General features: G+C 34.8%; 1 pseudogene; it reads left to right on the top strand.

Annotated features, from left to right (window-relative positions):
- Nucleotides 1-439: 439 nt before the first annotated feature.
- LOC106832820 (large ribosomal subunit protein uL23 pseudogene) lies at nucleotides 440-949 on the top strand (annotated as a pseudogene).
- Nucleotides 950-19,062: the final 18,113 nt, after the last annotated feature.

Here is a 19,062-nt window from a genome sequence, read left to right as displayed (position 1 = left end):
TCTTTAACTTAAAACCAGATGTAAATTCTAGATGAAACAGTTGATTCCAAGGAGCTTCTTTATAAATTATGATTGTAGCCATAGATTTGCCTTTACTTCTCAAACAGGCTTTATTTAAAAAAGAGTATGTCTTATGTAAATATTAATGCCACAATAAACTGAAAACATCTTCATCTTTTTGATTATAGAAGAAAATCTAAAATGGAGTCCAGTTATTACATCTAGAGGTGATTACGTGTTTATTTTCTCTGCGTTCATATTTGCCAGATGACATTTATTTCTCCCTTAATGTCATTATAACCCCAATTTAGACTTTCAGTCTTTAGACTAAGTGTTACATTTAACAAACTCTAATACACACAACACAAAAAGAGAGAGGGATTACAGGATAATCAGAATAAACATTCCCATTTAAGAGAAAGGCATGCTTTTGACAAAGATGGTGCTGAAAGGAAAGAAGGAATCTCCTGGCCCTCTCAAAGCTGAAGCCAAAGCAAAGACTTTGAAGGCCAAGAAGGCGGTGCTGAAAGGCATTCACAGCCACACAAAAATAGAAGACCCACATGTCACCCACCTTCTCGCAGCTCAGGACACTGTAGCTCTGAAGGCATCCCAAACAGCCTTTGAAAAGCACTCCCAGTAGAAACAAGCTTGACCACCAAGCCATCATCAAGTTCCCCTGACCACTGAGTCCACCATGTAGAAGATAGGAGACAACAACACACTTGTCTTCATTGTGCATGTCAATGCCAACAAGCCCCAGATCCAGCAGACTTTGGAGAAGCTCTATGACATTGACATGACCAAGGTCAACACCCTAATAAAGCCTGATGGAGAGAAGAAGGCATGCGTTCCACCAGCGCCTGACCATCATCCTTTTGATGTTGTCAACAAAAATCCTTTTTTAACTTCCTGCTTATCTTTATCAACCTGGGAACTAAGATTCTGAATTATCGATTTGCCTTAACATGAAGTGAAACAACCAAATATTAGTCGATCAAAACTTTATCATCTGAGGATAAATTTTTTTCATGACACCAGGGATAAAATGTTCATAATGATACAAACTGCAATTATCAAGACTATAGTTTAAAGGCACAAAAACAGGTAGGCAAAATCAGGACCGGAGGATAATCATCGTAATTTGTATTATTTGTTCGCAATTTCTTATTTCCTCTTATTCTTTGTCATGCTTCTCTATAAGCATAATATACTTTCCCTGACCATTAAATTAAAACTCTTGGAGATTTGACATGCTTTCACTAATGAGGAGGGAAAAGATGTGACATTTGTTCCATCTGAGCAAAAGGCCTTAATGTACTTTTGTGGTTTATTGACCTTACTCCATCCTTTCACCATAAAAACAAGATGACCTAGGTTGTTATTACTCCCTCAAATTGAGTTTCAGAATGAGAAGACACGTAGAGCTGAGTCCAGTCAAGCCCAGAAAAAACAGGAGAGACTGCAAGAAGAGTGGTATTTGGCACATATCCTTTATGCAATGCTAGCAAGGAAAAAATTCCATTTGTAAGCCAGTGAACTATTGGTGATTTCTGGTACTATAGCAGAAAAAAAAATGGCTAACATAGCAATCTCCTTATTTCCTTGAATATTTAAAATAAATAGGGTACATAATGCTTCCTACTTTAAAAGATAAATAAAAAGAACATTATGAAATTAATCTTATAAGTGAGAATTTACAGTAATGGGATATTTGAATACAGATAAATCATTACTAAAATTGAGGCAAAATTATTAAAGATTTCTATCTTGTTATTGGCTTATAATCCTCTTACATAATTTTGAGGAAATTATGATAGTGTTATCTAGCTATCTATTCCATTTTTATTGCAGCTAATGATATTGCATATTTATATAGTCTCATTGGGGATTTGTATAATAAATCTACTAAAGCTATGATAATTATCAGTCCCTTGCTATTAGTAATAGTAGCTTATACTCAAGGTGTTTTTTAGGTAGTGGAACAGAACAAAGAGTAAATTAGAAATAAGCAGAAAAAAAATGACATCTAAAGTGAAGCGGCTAGTCTAGAACATTTCAAGCTAAACATTACTCAGGCAGCGTCAGCGCAACTTTTTTGCTGTAGATCTTTGTTTATGATATCGAGCAGTGTGTGACAGGCACAGATAGTCGCATTATTGAAGGGCAGAAGAAAAGCTGCCCAGTATACAGGAACACATTCTCAGACAAAATTCAGGGCATATAATTTCTGGTCATGGTTCTGTCACTGCCAGCTTCATCTGTCTGATTACGAACAAGTCTCTTCCTCCCCTCAAATTTTCTTTGGAAAACTTACAAATCAACAGAAATAGTAAAAGGTAAAAAAATCACTAAAAAAAGTCACATATATTGTTCAACTTGATTCAACACATTTTAATTAAACATTAGTTGATTTGCACAATTAAAATTCCCCACAAAATTTGAATCACTGAGAAAAATGGTTACTACATATGGTATAACGTATAGAAAGAGTATATATTTTTGGCATTTGTATAATTAAAGAAAAACCCTTTCTCATCTGATTCTCCACAGATGTTTCCTATACGAACAAAGGAAACAAGACTTAGGATCCATTTGTGTGCAGTTCCACAGAAGATTTAATGTCACATTCTCTGAACAGGGAGCATTCAGGGCATTTTGGAAAGAGTCTCATTCTTTGAGGGGCTGTATCTGAGACAATTTTACCTCCACTGCATTATCTCTACACATGAACAGAAAGCAAGTAGCAACAAGTACCGCGCTCCCCTCCATGGGGTGGCAAATACGATACTAGGAAAGTAAATTGCCTTCACTGTGCCATCTTTTGATGCACTGCTTAACCGTAGGTGGCCTTCCCCTGATCGTTGGTTGACTGCCTTTAGGAAGACTTCATGGCAATTCAGAAGAGGGACTCCTAGGAATTTTGTAATTGGAGCTGACTACAAGGACTCCACAAAGTGTGACACCCTGAGGAAAACCTGAGAAGCCTGGAGTAGTCAAACTATCTATTATAGGCAAAAAATTTAAATAAATTGAGAATAACATAAAGTGATCATTTTCTTATACATTTTTCCCTCAGGTAGACTATACCATTGTGTGTAAATAAACTTAGCATTTTGTTATGGTCAGGCTGTCATGACCATAATTTTATAATTCATTTGTTATGTATGGGAAAGCTGCAGACAAGCTTACCCATGGTTTCTGCATACCCCTTAGGCACTGTTGAAAATATCAAATTCTTTCCTGACTTTTATTCCAAAACCTCTTTTTTCTCCATAAGCCCTCACGAACTCTGCTGCTCACAACTTTAGGAGAATTAAACAGAAAATGATAAAAATAATATAAAGGATAAACATTTTCACTCAGGTAATAAAATATTGAATCATATATCTTTTTTGCTAGGTTCCTGCTCAGAATTTTTAATATATCTTTTTTCTCACTTTAAACCTCTTTTTTCAGCTTGGGAAAAATCAGAGCAGAAGCAAGGTTGACCAACTGGTAAATGCCAAAGTCAGGTTTTAAACCTTAATAAGTGTGACTATAGGATTCATATCATTGTTATATTAAACAAACTATTTACATGATGTAATATTTTAATATGTACCACCTAGAAGAGAGTTTAGAGAAGATTTATATATACACACATGTGCACAGATACACATATTTCTAAATTATATTGTACCTATAGTAAAAATAATCACAAAATTTCATTTCAATTTAAAAATGATTTTTGAATTGCTGATCACGTTATAGTAAGTATTAGTAAATATAGTAAATATTATGAACAGCAAATCCATATCGATTGATTGTTTTGTTCCTTCAAAGTGTTAAAAGAAAAAAGTTGCCAGCCAAGAATATTCTATTCAACAAAGTTATCCTTCATAAATGGAGAAATAAAGACTTTCTCAGTCAAACAAAAGCTGAGGGAATTCATCACCACTAGACCTGCCTTACAGGAAACGCTGAAAGGCGTTCTCGTCAAGCCGAAATAAAAAGATGCTAATTCGTAACATGAAAACATACAAAAACACACAACACATTGGTAAAGGTAAATATATAGTCAGATTCAGAAATCTCTAATTCTATACTATTATGGTGTTTTAACCACTTAACTACAGTATAAAGATTAAAGAGTGCCAAAAATAACTATAGCCACTGTAACTTCATAACAAATACACAATATTAAAGGAGGTAAATCGTGATATTAAATACATGAGGGAGGGAAGTTAAACGGTAGAGCCTTGTATGTGATAGAAGTACCAATCAACTTAAAATGGACCATTTTATCTATAAGTTGTTTTATGTAAGCCTCATTGTAACCAAAAAGCAAAAATTTATAGGAGATTCACAAAAGTTAAAGAGAAGGGAATCAGAGCCTGCCATCAGGGAAAAATCAGCAATTCACAGAGGTAGGCAAAAATGGAGGCAAAAAAGAACGATGGAATGACAAAACAGCTAGAAAAGATAGAATTAATTAATCAATAATTACTTTACATATCAATAATTACTCTGTTTGTGGAAAGAATGTTTTCTCCAATGACAAGGCACAGAGTGGCTGTACGGATCAAAAAACAAGACTCACCTATATGCTGCCCACAAGAGACTCACTTCAGCCTTAAGGACACACATAGAATCAAAGTGAAGGGATGGAAAAAGGTATTCTGTGCAAGTGGAAACCAAAAGGAAGTAGGAGTAGCTATACATACATCAGACAAAATAGACTTTATGCCAAAAACAGTAACAAAAAAAGTCATTATACAGTGTTAAAGGGTCAACTCATCAAAAAAATATGACAATCATAAATGTATACATACCCAATATTAGAGCACCTAAATATATTAAGGAAATACTAACAGATCTTAAGGGAGAAATAGTCAACAATACATTAAGAATCAGGGACTTCAATACTCCACTTTCAATGATGGATAGATGATCCAGACAGAAAATCAACAGGGAAATGTTGGACTTAAAGCATACTTTAGACCAAATGGATCTAAAAGACATCTAGAACATTCCACCCAGAAGCAGCAGAATACACGTTCTTCTCAAGTGCACATAGACCATTCTAGAGGATAGATCATATGATAGGCTACAAAACAAGCTGTAGGAAATTTAAAGAAGATTGAAACAATACCAAGTTATCTTTTCCAACCATAAAGGTATGAAGTAGAAATCAACAAGAAGAAAGTTGGAAAATTTACAAACAGGTGGAAACTAAGTAACACTCCTGAATGATCAATGAGTCAAAGAAGAAATCAAAAAGAAAATGAAAAATATTTCAAAGGACATGAAAATGGATACACCACACACCAAAACCTATGAGCTACAGCAAAAGAAGTTCTTAGAGGGAAATTTATAGCAATAAATGTGTATGTTAAGAAAACACAAAAACCTCAAATACACAACCTTATAGCTCAAAGAATAAATTAAGCCCAAAGTTAGCAGAAGGAAGAAAATAACAAAGATCAAGGCAGAAATAAATGAAATACAGACCAGGAAAACAATAGAAAAGATCAACAAAACAAAGAACTGATATATTTTAAAAAGTAAACAAAACTGAAAAACCCTTAGCTAGATTAAGAAAAAGAGAGAGAAGACTCAAAATCAGAAATGAAAGAGGAGACATTACAACTGATACCATGGAAATACCAGAATCATAGAGGCTACTATGAATAATTACAGGCCAGCAAATTGGATAACCTGAAGAAATGGATCCATTTTTAGAAACATTCAACCTATCAAGACTAATTCATGAAGAAATAGAAAATCTGAACAGACCAATAATGAGTAAGAAGATTTAATCAAGAATCAAAAACTTCCCAACATAGAAAAGCCCAGGACCAGTTGGTCTCACTGGTGAATTCTAGGACACACTTAAAGAGGAATTATTGCCAGCCCTTCTCAAACTCTTCCAAGAAACTGAAGATGAGAGAACACTTCCAAACTCATTTTATGAGGTCAGCGTTATCCTGATACAAAAGCCTGATAAGGACACTACAAGAAGAAAAAACACTATAGACCAATATCCCTGGTGAATATAAATGCAAAAATTCTCAACAAAATATTAGCAAACTGAATTCAACAGCACATTAAAAAGTTTATATTCCATGACCAAGTGCAATTTATTCCTTAGATGCAAGGATGATTCAACATATCCAAATCGATAAAGATGATACATCACAGTAATAGAATGAAAGATAAGAATCATATGATCATCTCAATAGATGCAGAGACAAATGCACCCAATGGAGAAACCATTTGGAACACTAAAGACCAATAAAGAGTTAAATACACTATATCTCTTCTGGACTAGTAAGAAAAAATAAATAATCTATTAGAAATGAGAGGGGAAAAACAGGAATTTTTTTAAAGATGAAGCCAAAATAGGGTTAATTATTGAAACATCTCAATCATTAAGGAAATGCAAAGAATAACCACTATGATATATTAATTACTTTTTAAAGAAAATATCCAAGTCTGATAATACTAAGTGAGAAAAAGAGAACCCGGATAAACAAGTAGAACCCATTTAGATGCAGCCTAGAATTATTTAATAATTACTGAAATACTCATACTCATGAATATTAGTCTGTAGGTCCACATTTGTAAAGCCTAGTAGACAGGGGCTGAAGAAAATCTTTTAGAAATACCAACAGGAGACAGATACTTGAACCATTTGACATCAGTCCTTATACATAAACTTCTGCTGGTATATGCTTACAGCATTTATTCAGAGTATATAAATGAGATGTGACAGAAAACCTGTGGCTATTATTGATAAACACTTTTGAAAAGCTTGTATTTTTATTACATTTGCTAAACCACCAAAAACAGTAACTATCACTAAGATAATGTGTCATCCAAAATGGAAGAGTAGTATTGGGCTTAAGAGGATTTGTGTGTGCATTTATATTTTTCTCATTTAATAAGATGTATGGCCTCCTAGCTATTAATTTTATATGATGCATTTCAAAACAGTCAGAATAAAAATATATAACTAAGCGATGGTATTTTCATTAAAATATTTATCTACTTTTAAGGGGTAAACAAAAAATTAAATTAATAGAATTATGTAATTAACATTAATATAATGTAATTATATTATATTATATCTATTAATATAATAGAATTATCTCTTAATATAATATAATTATACAATAAATTAAATTAATAGAACAATCTTTGCATCCTCTCTCCACCATGTGACTCAACTTTATCACATTTCTTCCTTGTGCCTGCGTGTTTGTCTTTTTATTTCTCTAGACTCAGATTCTTACTCTATCTTCAGCCATAATTTTTCATTCAGATACACTTAATATTAAAATTGAAGGCAAAAATCACACAATTTTCAGTAGCAGATTCCTTGAAAGAACCAAAATCTTAATTTTTTTAATACGAGTTGTTCGATACATTATAAATAAGGATGAAATCTGCAGAATCACTCAACTTAGAAACACTCAAATATGAACATTAGCCAAGCAGGGATAAAAATACTTCCTTGTTAGATTTATTGTGCTTACTTTGTATCTTTACACAATATTCAGTCCTGGATAATTTTGTTAGCAAGAAGTTCTTCTCTACGTCTCCATGTTAATTTTGTTGTTGCTGTTGTTGTCATAACCCTTATTCATGAGACCATGATGCTTATACACGTGTCCTTGTAGGAATTTGTATTTATCATTATTTTAAATAGGAAATTTATTTTGAATTTACTTATTAACCTTGTAGTTTTTAACCCCTGATAATTCTCATATTTTTTAATAACTAAATCAATCAATAAAATATTGTTCACATTATCCTGGTGTTGGGATAAATGGCTACTGCTCTTCTATCTATCACCGATTGCAGTGAAAATCTTAAAAACTATGGTTGTAGAAAATACATTTTTAAAACACCATACAGACTTTCCATTTTGGCTTAAGTGGAGGGATGGGATTCCTGTCCCCATCAGTATATACATGTAGATTATTATGGGGCAGAGTCTCTCAGCTGGTGATGGTCCCTGCAGGTCATCTGTGGGGTAATGAGAATTTGGGAGTTTGTGTGTGCTTTAGTGATTTATTACTAGTAACATTTCCTGCAAATTTTCATATTTGCGTTATGTAGTACTGAACCATTTGAACAAACAAAAGAAAAGATCTTGTCTCAGACTTGCTGAGCCTAGCCTCCCAGAGCACAGGTTATTACCCTCCTTAATGAGACCAGTCAGGACCTGAAACCCACAAGGTATAAACACTTAGTCTGCACTGATTGTCAACCATTTTGATAGAATGCAGGATGGTAAAGCAAGACTGGAGACAGATTCCAACATGCCATATAGTGGCAATCTCTAGGCAAGGATCCCAATCCCTGACTTGTTAGAGAAGCAACTGGAGCTGCCTCAATGAAGCAGGTTGAAAACATACAGCCTGAAGTAGAACGCTGGATATTACCCAGAATGCACTTGTGCACCTGCTGCTGCTCCTGTCTCTTTAAGATTCTCTCAATAAATGCTATGCCTGCCATATGTGGCACATGATCATTCACTGTTGTTTTCTCGACACAAGTGTCCAAAAATGTGTATAACAACGTGTTAACTCAACCATAATTTGTAGCTGTCAAAACTGAAATGAATGTCTAACAATGAAAAACTAATATGATAAGTAACTGTGTATTTGTTTATTAAAAAACTAAGAAGTCATTAAAATAATGTTAGAGACACATAGTTATTGGATTCTAAGTGTAACCAATTCTATGAAAAAGTATTAGATGGAAAACTAGTATGGATTTTATGAGTCCATATGTATAAAGTAATTATGGAGAGTTATGTATCAAAACATTAACACTTGGGCCGGCCCCACGGCCCAGTGGTTGAGTTCACGCACTCTGCTTCAGTGGCCCAGGGTTTTGCCGGTTTGGATCTCGGGCACAGACATGGCACCACTGATCCATGCTGAGGCCATGCTGAGGAGGCGTCCCACATAGAAGAGCTAGAATGACGTACAACTAGGCTATACAACTATGTACTGGGGGGCTTTGGGGAGAAGAAGAAGAAAAACAAAGATTGGCAACAGATGTTAGCTCAGGTACCAACCCTTAAAAAAAAAACAACAAAACACATTAACACTTGGCTGTATGCAAATTTCTATTTTATCTGCATTTTCTAATATTTTACAATAAGCATAGAAGACTAGTAGAAATTGGGAGGATATGTCTTTAATGATAATTTAACTAAACTTTGTTTTTAGACAGTCACTTTCCTGGTTTGCCTAAGACTGTCCCAGGTTTAACAGTTGAAGTCCCAAGAAACCCCATCAGTGCCAGGAACACAGAGCGGTTGGTTCCACTCTATCCATGGTACAGTTAACAAGTGTTCCAGTACACAGAAGCCACTTAATAAATATTCATTGAATGACTTAGTACTAAATTAGTGAATCAATCATCTCTGGAAACTCAAGTAATAGAATTGGAAGTAGATCCAGTAAACCCTAGTAAAGATCAGAAACTACTGCAATTTCTGTGACCCAGACCAGTATGTGTTCACAAGACCTTTTTCCTGTTTCTTCTCCCAGACTCATAGCCACAGCACCTTTGCTGGCCTACCTTGCTGTGAGGTGGGGCTGTGTGACTGGGTTTTAGGTAACTGTATGGGAACAGAAGTGATTGTTCCACGCTGGGGGCCCGCCTTAGAACTTCCTAAGTTCCGCCATGTTGTATTGCTCCATCTGTTGGCCAGAAGCAGAGTATCTGCCCCACAAATCGTTTTAAGGTTCTAGGTTATGGCAAAGCCCAAAATGGAGGCAGTATGGGGGCCTGAATGACTGTGTAAGACGCCACAAGCAAATCAAGAACAACAGATTAAACAAGGCATGAGGAAAAAAGGAATTTTCATTAGTTTTAATCATTGACTTTTAGGTTTTGTTTAATTCAGAAGCTAAAGTTGTTTATCCAAAAGTGTGATCATGTCATATATTATCTATAGCTTGTTATATATTTTAGACAAGTCAATTCTAGCAAACTGTGCAATTTCACAAAAACTGTATATTCACCCATTCTTTATAAGCCATTTTTTCACATTTTAAAAAATATTTTCTCAATAATTAAGAATAAATACTTTTTTTTATAAAATCCTAGTGATATTTCTAATGGTCCCACTAAGTAGGTCAGGAAAGTGTTATTTCTTGCCTTTACAAATGATGTTTCATAAGGGCTATCAGCAATTGAGTACGACCCAGCCTACAAACACACAAATATGTACATGCTGACTCATAAACACAAACGCTTTCTCATGTAAATATATATATGTATATATATTTAAAATCTAGTTTAATGAGGCAGAAACTATGATCAGAAAATAAACTGAAAAAAATTGTTTTTGATTAATATACAAATCTAAAGAAGTTTCTGTACTTTCACTGAATTTAGACTTATAGTATCATTGGAACTTGCCATTGTCTTAAGAACAAACTAGCTTTCCTATTTAAGACAGGATTTTCTTTTAATTGAAATATTTATGATGAGGTGATCTATGAGAACAGTTTACAAGTAATGAGAGTTAATATTTCCCTTTTCTGCTTTTCTTTGCACAAAAAGTAAAAATAATTGGTCCAGTATTCATATTTCCAGATGCCTATAAAACTGACCTTGTAAACATATTTTTATTTAACAATGAGAAAATTAATTCAGCTTTATTTTCAGAGTTGCTCAGTCTACAAACTATAAGCAGACTGGTCCAGTTAGATCAACATAAACAGGCTGGACAATTTATGTAATTTTTATCTAATAATATACAGAAATCCGTGGATTCTCAGCTCTTGAAATGTTTACAACATGACCCATTTTCAAAGAGCAGCTATATTATTAAGGTCATGATAAATTAAATGCAACAATTTTAAACGTTTTTTAAATGACCCACTTGCTATCCATATATCCTAATATAGGTGCTGAATAACTCCTCTTTTCTGTCTTGTTTGAATTTAATTTTAAGATTTGATTTCCATAAAGGCTAGCCATTTTGCCCTTTGTCAAGCTCTCTAGCCAAAAGGTTGTCTGCCTCATTTCCATTAATAAAAAGGACGTGCTTTTAAAGTTTAACTAGATTATCTTAAGGGCAAAAAGTGAATACAACTGAACTGTGGTTTTCAAGTAGCTAGATTTCCAACTCTGAATGATTAATTGCCCAACAAATACAAGCATTTTTATATTAGTTCCATCTTTTGTTAATGTTTTATTGTTTTAAATTATTGAAATTAAGGAAAATGTATAATAAGTAGTAATTTTCAAATCCAAGCTCCAATCGAATGATTTAATTAAGCAAAATCTAACAATGGAATAGCAATCAACATGAGTAGCTTTACAAATATAATTATTGTTATTTTTATTGCCGTGTGTATATATATATATATATATATGTATATATATATATATCTTACATTTACCAGTAGGAACAACTGAGTTGTGTTGTATTCTGTAGTAATAAAACTAAATTTAGAGAAAAACTTAAAATCCCTAGGTCAGGACTTTCTATGAAGAGTTTAATTTCATCAGATGTATGTGTTCTTACCTGTTTCTTCATCACAAATAGATTTAGTCTTATCACTAACCTGTTTTTTTAAGTATATTTTAAATACTTATTTTGAAATGATTAATGAGTCTGTCCTTTACCTGGGTTGTCCTGGTATTTATAATGCACTTCTTTAACTTGTTATACTTCCCATGCTTCAGATGAGACGTCTGTTGAGGTAAATCTTTACACCAGCCTCTGGGCATTTCTATAGGACGGTTAAGGTGATGGTTGAGTCACTATGAGTGGAAGTTGAGCTGGGTCTATACTGTGTTCTCATTACCATTTCCTTCAGAGCAGCACAAGGCTGTTCCTGCCTTGTGTTTAGGGTGAGGACTGGGGTCCTGGAGGTTTTCTCTCCATTTTACTGATGTCTCCTCAGCTTTCAGCTCTTACTGCTCACCTGCACCACAGATAGGGTCTCTCTTTGTGCAGTTGATCCTCCTCCACGTTGTTTGTCACTTGATGCAAAGCTTGTGGTGGGGACAGGGGTGTTCTCTGTTGTCAAGTTACAGCTACAATCTCAGGGGGAGGCCAAGTTCCTTGGGACTGACATCATTTTTAGCTTTCCTCTTCCTCCATCCCATGGTAGTCAAACCCTTTATTGCATTTCCGTTTAGTCTTGGGCATGGTATTCCTCCCCCTCCTCCAAGGGTAGAAAATGCTTCTCAGTTTAGGTACAGGAGCCTTCTTCCAACGTCTTTTGCTGTCTCTTCCTCAAGATAAGCATTTCATTTTCTCTCTTCCTCCAAGCTTCAAAGGAAGTTTGACTTTACCGTGGGTGCCAGAGGGTTGCCTGTCCATCCTACAGAAGTACATCTGTTTGGTTTTTACTCATCTCCTTGAATCCGTTATTTTTTTTTTTTTCTTTCTCTCTCTCTCTCCTGGGTTCTAAAAGACAGAGAGTTTGCAGCTTCCACAGCCTAAGGATTTTACTTCTTAGGAGAAAATGTCACAGGTATCTGAGCAGGGCTTTGTGCTCATCCCCTAGCAACCACCAATCAGCCACTGAACATTTGTGCCACAGAGGGAGGTTCCTTGGGGACTCCTGCGCTGTCCACAGTCTTTTTCATGAGCAGTCAGTGGAAACCCACGGGACAAAGCTTTGTGAGAGTTTGGAAGTCTCCTCTTATATTTGGTACCCCCAGTTTTTGCAAACTCACATGACAGCTCAACCTCGGCTTTAGCATGTCTTTAAAATTTTAGCTGATTTCTTCTAATTTGCTTTTAAGATGGCTATCACTTTCTCCCGGGCTCTGATGAAATTGAAATGTACCTTGCCACTATTTCAAGGACTTCTCTCTCTTTGGAAATTAAGGTATTTGGTTGTCCTCTGAAGTCATCTCTCCAACGTGCTCAAGATAAGGTATGATTTTTACGTTATACGTATTATTTTTCAGTTAGGTTGGAAACATTATTTACAATGTTCTATGCCTTAAGTCTCTGGTTGCCATTAGTTTTGTTCTTTTTCTCTGGTTTGGTAATTTTATAATGATGTGTCTTCATGTGGTTTTCTTCATGTTCCTTCTACTCAGGGTATGTTGAGCTTAGGGAATCTGTAGATGTGATAGGCAGAACAATGGGCCCCCAAAGGTGTCCAAGTCCAAATACACAAAAATTATTAACATGTTATGTTACATGGAAAAAGGGAATTAAAGTTGCAGATGGAATTAAGGTTACTAATAATCTGATTTTAGGACAGAGAGATTATCATAGATCATCCAGGAGGGCCCAATGTAATGTTAAAATTAAATACAAAATGGAAACTAGCCTTGAGAATTCCCTGAGCAGAGAAAACTATTTAAGGTACACAAGCAAAATTAAATTTAGCTCATTTCATGAACATGAGCAAAACTTAACTTAGGTTATTTCTTGTAAATGCCTGATTGTCATAAGAGAAACTTAAGTCATCTTCCTAAAAATGCTATGAGATAATCACTTTTAACCAATTCCTTGCCATCTGGAAACCCCCATTGGAATAACCAACCATTGTCAGGATTAAACAACTTCCTCATTTTCACTTCATAAGCTGTCCTATAACTTCATGCTGCTAAGCTTCATAATAGTTTTTATTTTTGAAAGCTTCTGGTTTTCCAAGTGTTCTAATATGCACAATAAATTCTTATGGCATACTATGTATTGATTTGGTAGTTTTAATTTTTCTATTTCTGGATTTTTCACAGTAGTTATAAGGGTCCTTAAAAGTGGAAGCTGGAGATAGAAGAGTCAATGTCAGAGTGAGGCAACGTGAAAAAGATTTGACTGGCTATTGCTGGCATTGAAAATGGAAGGTGGACACCTGCCAAGAAATGCAGGCGGCCTCTAGAAGCTGGAAAAGGCAAGAAAACGGATTCTCCCTAGCACCTCCAGAAGGAATGTGATACTGTTGACACCTTGATATTAGCCCAGTGAGACCCATTTCAGACTTCAGATCTCTAGAAATCTGAGATAACAAATTTGTGTCATTTTAAGCCACTAAGTTTGTAATAATTTGTGATAGCAGCAATGTGAAACTAATACAGTGGGTTTATATTTTTATTTAAAAGATATCCATTCTTCTTCAAATAATACGTTCATTATTAATTCAACATATTTTCTACTCTCCTCCTCCCACTCTCTCCTCTTCTTCTGGGGTTCCAATTATATGATGTTAGACCAGTTGATATTAACCTAGAACTCCTTGGTGCTCTGTTCATTTTTTCTTCTTCTTTTTCAGAATCCATTACTTCTCTGTGATCTACTTAGATCATTTTGTTTGCAATGTCCTTTAAGTATAGTCATTTTTTATTCTATAGTGTTCGATCTGCTGCTATCCTCATTCATATATTTTTCACTTAAGATATTATATTTTTCACCACTAGTAGTTTTATTTCTCTCCTCATTACATTTGTGTTTTCTTCTACTTTCTTAAACATATGGAGTATATATACAGTAGGTATATTAATATCTGTATCTGTTTTTTCTATCATCTGGGTTATTTCTATGTCTATTCCTGTTGATTGATTTTTATCCTGGTTATGGGTCTATTTTTCTACTTCTTTAGATGCCTGACAATTTTTTCATTGGATGTTATAAATTGTGGATTTTACTCTGGTTGGTACTAAGTTTTGCTACACTTCTTAAAATATCATTGGACTTTATTCAAGTTTAGTTAATTACTTTTAATCCTTTTAATTCTTTAGAGATCTGCTTTCATGCTTTCTTAGGACAGGTCCAGAGCAGCATTTAGTCAAGGACGAATTTTACACCACTAGTAAAACAAAACCATTGGGGACATTCTATGAGGCGCTACATGTTTTAGGAGGTTTTCCACTCTGGGTGATTGGAGCATGAACTCATCAGCAATTTGTGTGAGCTCCAGGGGTCATCCTGCTTCCCCGTTTTCTGCGGTTCCTTCCCTGGCTGAGGTAATCTTTTCATTCATGGTTGAGAACTCTGCTCAAGACTCAAGTGGACGACCATGCAGATCTCCTGAGCTCCCTCTTCTGCAGCATCCTCTTCGCTGCTATGTAGCTTCTAAATTCTACTCATCTAAGCTTCTCTGAAGTCTGTCTCCTCAACTCAGCAAGCACACCAAGCACTGTCTGAGTTCCCCTTCTCTGTTTTGTAACATGGAAATTCTCTCCAGGCAATAAGCTGGACCAACGGAGAGCTCACTTCGCTTCCTTTTTCTCAAGGATCAATTTCCTGGGCTGCCTGTTTTCTCATACATTTGGTTTACCATACATTTTGTTGATTGTCTATTTGAAGAAGAAGGGCAATTCCAGCCCCTTTTAACTACATGGTGGCAAAAAGTACAAGTCCTCAAATGCAAAATTGTTTCTTAATTTTTCTCTGTCCTCCATTTATCAAGGATATAAAATAGTTTCAAATACCCTAAATAGAATGAAATTAAAATAACAAATCTCTAAATGCTACCAAAAGTCTTAATAGACTTCAAAACCAACATAATTCCATTTTTTTAAATAAAAGTCTAGATTGGAAACTGGAGAAATGTACTATTCTAGTGTAATGCACAAATGCTAATTATGTTACAGAATATATTATATTAATAAGCCCCAAGAATGTCTCTTTCCCAAGAAAAGCAGAAATGATATAGAGTGACACTAAAAGAAAAAAAAAGCATTGAATTATGAATGAACAGAGTTCACTTATTCTACTAATAATTTAAAGCATTTGGATATAAATAGAGAAATTTTATTAATATTGATTATTATCTAAACATGGATATCTAGTGGGGCCTCTCAGCAAAAGAATTATATTCTATGATTTTAATCATTATAATGTGTAAGATGAAGCTATTATACTATACCAGTTATTATTACATTACAATAGTGGCCATAATGAGTAAAATAAAAACCAACTATAAATAAACTATGCTCAAAAAATTCTCTTTTATAAGGCTATTTCCCTTCTTAGGGAAATGGGGGCAAAATAACTACTTAGGTGGTATCATTGACAAATAAATTTAATGATTATTAAAACAAAACCTAAGTTTTTGTTTTTCCTAAGTTGTATTAGATACAATTATTACAGTACATTGACTTAGGTAATAAACTCACTAATAAGATAATCTTACAAAAATGACACATTAGTTTTGTAAAGGTACCTCCTATTTTTATCTCACTTGAATAATTAATAGGTTATTAAAAATTCATAAACTCAAAAATTAGCAGTGCAGACAGAAAAGTAGACAATTGTCTATGAGACATTCTTCTGTGAATATTAATAAATAGTGTATGGAGGAAAAACTCTTTAATTTGTTTGAATCTTTCTGTACCTCTCATTTACATTATGACTACGTATGAACCAAAACGGAGAGACAAGCAAATTAACCCATTGGACTTTTAAAAGTCATACTACTTTCTAGCCGTTGGACCTAAAGTATAGCCAAGCGATTGACTTTTTTTGCTATTAAGGAAACATAGAACCATGAAATTTAATGGTATACACGAACAACTTGAACACCCCATGCGAAAAAGCTGCCAAAGTTTTGGCGATGTCTAAACCTTTGTTAAATATCTATTAGCGCTATAAATCTAAACACGCATCTAAACAAGAAGAGAAAATAATTTATTCTTACCATTGATCCTAATGATGGGTATGCTATTTCTCCTCTTTTCTGTTCTCTTTCTCTTTTGGTATTCATGAAAATCTGTATTTTCTAGTGAATTCTAAATGTATTCTCACAGAAGGTAAATATTTATGTTGCCAGACTGCTTGAAATGAAATGAGTAAAATTATTTTGGAAATCCTGAGTGAAAAGGTGTGGAAGGGCGAGGAGAAAGGAGTACACATGAAAAATAAAGCGTATTTTCAAGCCTGCATATTCTTACAAGAGTCAGGTGTGTTTTTTCCTTGCAAAGATATAATTTGTGAGAGATTCTTTTATAAATACTTTCCCTTCAGGAAAATACTATCTTCTGCCCAGGTAAAATTTGCATTTATATGACATTATTTGAGGGAAGTTGGTAAAGCTTTCATCAGTGAAAATCTATCATTCTCAGAGTTACAAAAGTTTTATTATTCATAAATATTCTCATTCCTATTATCTCATTTACTTATAAAAGACTGCAGCCTCCATCTTCGGTGTGTTTTCACTCTATCTCTTGGATCACTCCCTCTGGGGAAGGCAAGCCGCCATGTTTGAGCAGTCTTACTAAGAGCCCTTTGTGGTAAGAACCTGAAGTCTCCACCTGAGACCAGAGAGGGTGGGAGCCCTATCAAAAACCACATGATGGAGCTTTCTGCCTCAGTTGAGCCTCTAGGTGACTTCAGCTAGCTAATGGATTGCCACCTCGGAAGAAGCTCTGTGCCACAACTACCAGCTAAGCTGCTCCTGTGTTCCTGACCCTCAGAAACTGTGAACTTCTAGATATTTATTGGTTTCAGCTCCTAAATTTTGAGATACCTTTTCTGTATCAACAGATAGCTAATACAACGCGTAATTAATTTATAAAGAAACTGAGGCAGAGAAGGATTAAGTGACTTCCCAAGGTTACTCAGGCAGTCGAGGACTAAGTTAGACATTCTTACTTGCCTAAAAATATCTATTCCCTCCACCAAATCCCTTACTAATATAAACCCAAATATGTTGTACTTCAGAGAAGACTGAGCCTTTCACCAACGCCAGGCAATGAATCTTGACTGATCTAAATCAACTGCGGTGATTCCATTCTTTATACATTCACTGGTTGCAATTTTTCTCTAAGATGTGGCAAAACACTGACCAACGGAGGAAGTCTGATGAAGGACATCTGAGTAACATTTTCTCTGATAAAAAGAGATGCTAGGATAGAAAAGACCCTTTTACTTCTCCTTGGCATTATTATATGTGTATCTGATACCTGAAAACCTGGCAGACATCTGGAGACATTGAAAAGTAGTAGACATGTTTGGGCCCCCCCCCTCCGCCCCCACAAATCCATATGTTGAAGCCCTAACCCCTAGTGTGATGGTATTTGGATGTAGGGCCTTTGGGAGGCAATTAAGTTTGGATGAGGTCATAAGGGTGGGGTCCCCATGATGGGATTTGTGTCTTTTATACATGTACCAATGAAAGGCCATGTGAAGACAGAGCAAGAAGGTAGCCATCTGCAAGCCAGGAAGAGAGCTCTCAAATCACCTGATCTTGGATTTCATAGCCTCCAGAACGGTGAGAAATAAATGCTATTTAAGCCCCCCAGTGTATGGTATTTGGTTATGACAGCCCAAACTAAGAGACGACATAATTAGAAAAGCAGAGCAAAAGAAGACTGCAAAGCACTTAGAATTTGCCAATGTGAAATACGTCAAATGATCCAATCATGAACTAATTCTGCGTCTATCAGATAATGACTTGCACATTAGTTAAACCCTTTCTGTTTGTACCTTTTGTTACTCAATCACAAATCCCTTCATGGATAAAAAAGTTAGAGTCAAGAGAAGAAATAACTACTCAACTTGACTACATTTTTCTCATTCAACCATTGTTCATGCACTCCAGGATTCTCTTGGAGCAAATAAATAACAATTTTCTATAAAATGCAGACTTTCCAAGCAAGAACAGTTATATACAGGTATTATGAATCATGAATTCACCACCTAGCTTTTTTTCTAATAGTCTATCTATTATCTTTCAAATAGTTGACATCTTGCGTGTGCTTCTATCTCTGTTGTATCTTTTGTGCTTTTGTTGTTGTCCATGCTGTCTATGTTCCTTGTGTATTTTGACTGTGAACTAGCCATTGAATTTGACATTATATTTTTAAGTTTTGTTTGCTTTGTTTCTTTAATCATACTTGGAATTCAATTAAATACTTGGATGTGTAAGCTGATGTTTTTCATCAGATTTGGAAAAAAATGTCTTTATGATTTTGTTTGTTTTTTTTTTCACAGGAAGTCAAGATCTTTTATTCATTTTCCTGATGCTAAGTATAATTCTGATATGGATATTAATTCTGCTACTATTTTTCCTGTTTGATTTTTCATGATCAAACACCCACCTCATCATCTAGACATAAAAACAAATCTCCACGTAT

The sequence above is a fragment of the Equus asinus genome, chromosome 30 (assembly GCF_041296235.1).
Source record: "Equus asinus isolate D_3611 breed Donkey chromosome 30, EquAss-T2T_v2, whole genome shotgun sequence".
NCBI lineage: Eukaryota > Metazoa > Chordata > Mammalia > Perissodactyla > Equidae > Equus > Equus asinus.
The sequence above is the reverse complement of the archived record's forward strand: the minus strand, read 5'-3'. Positions and strand labels throughout refer to the sequence as shown.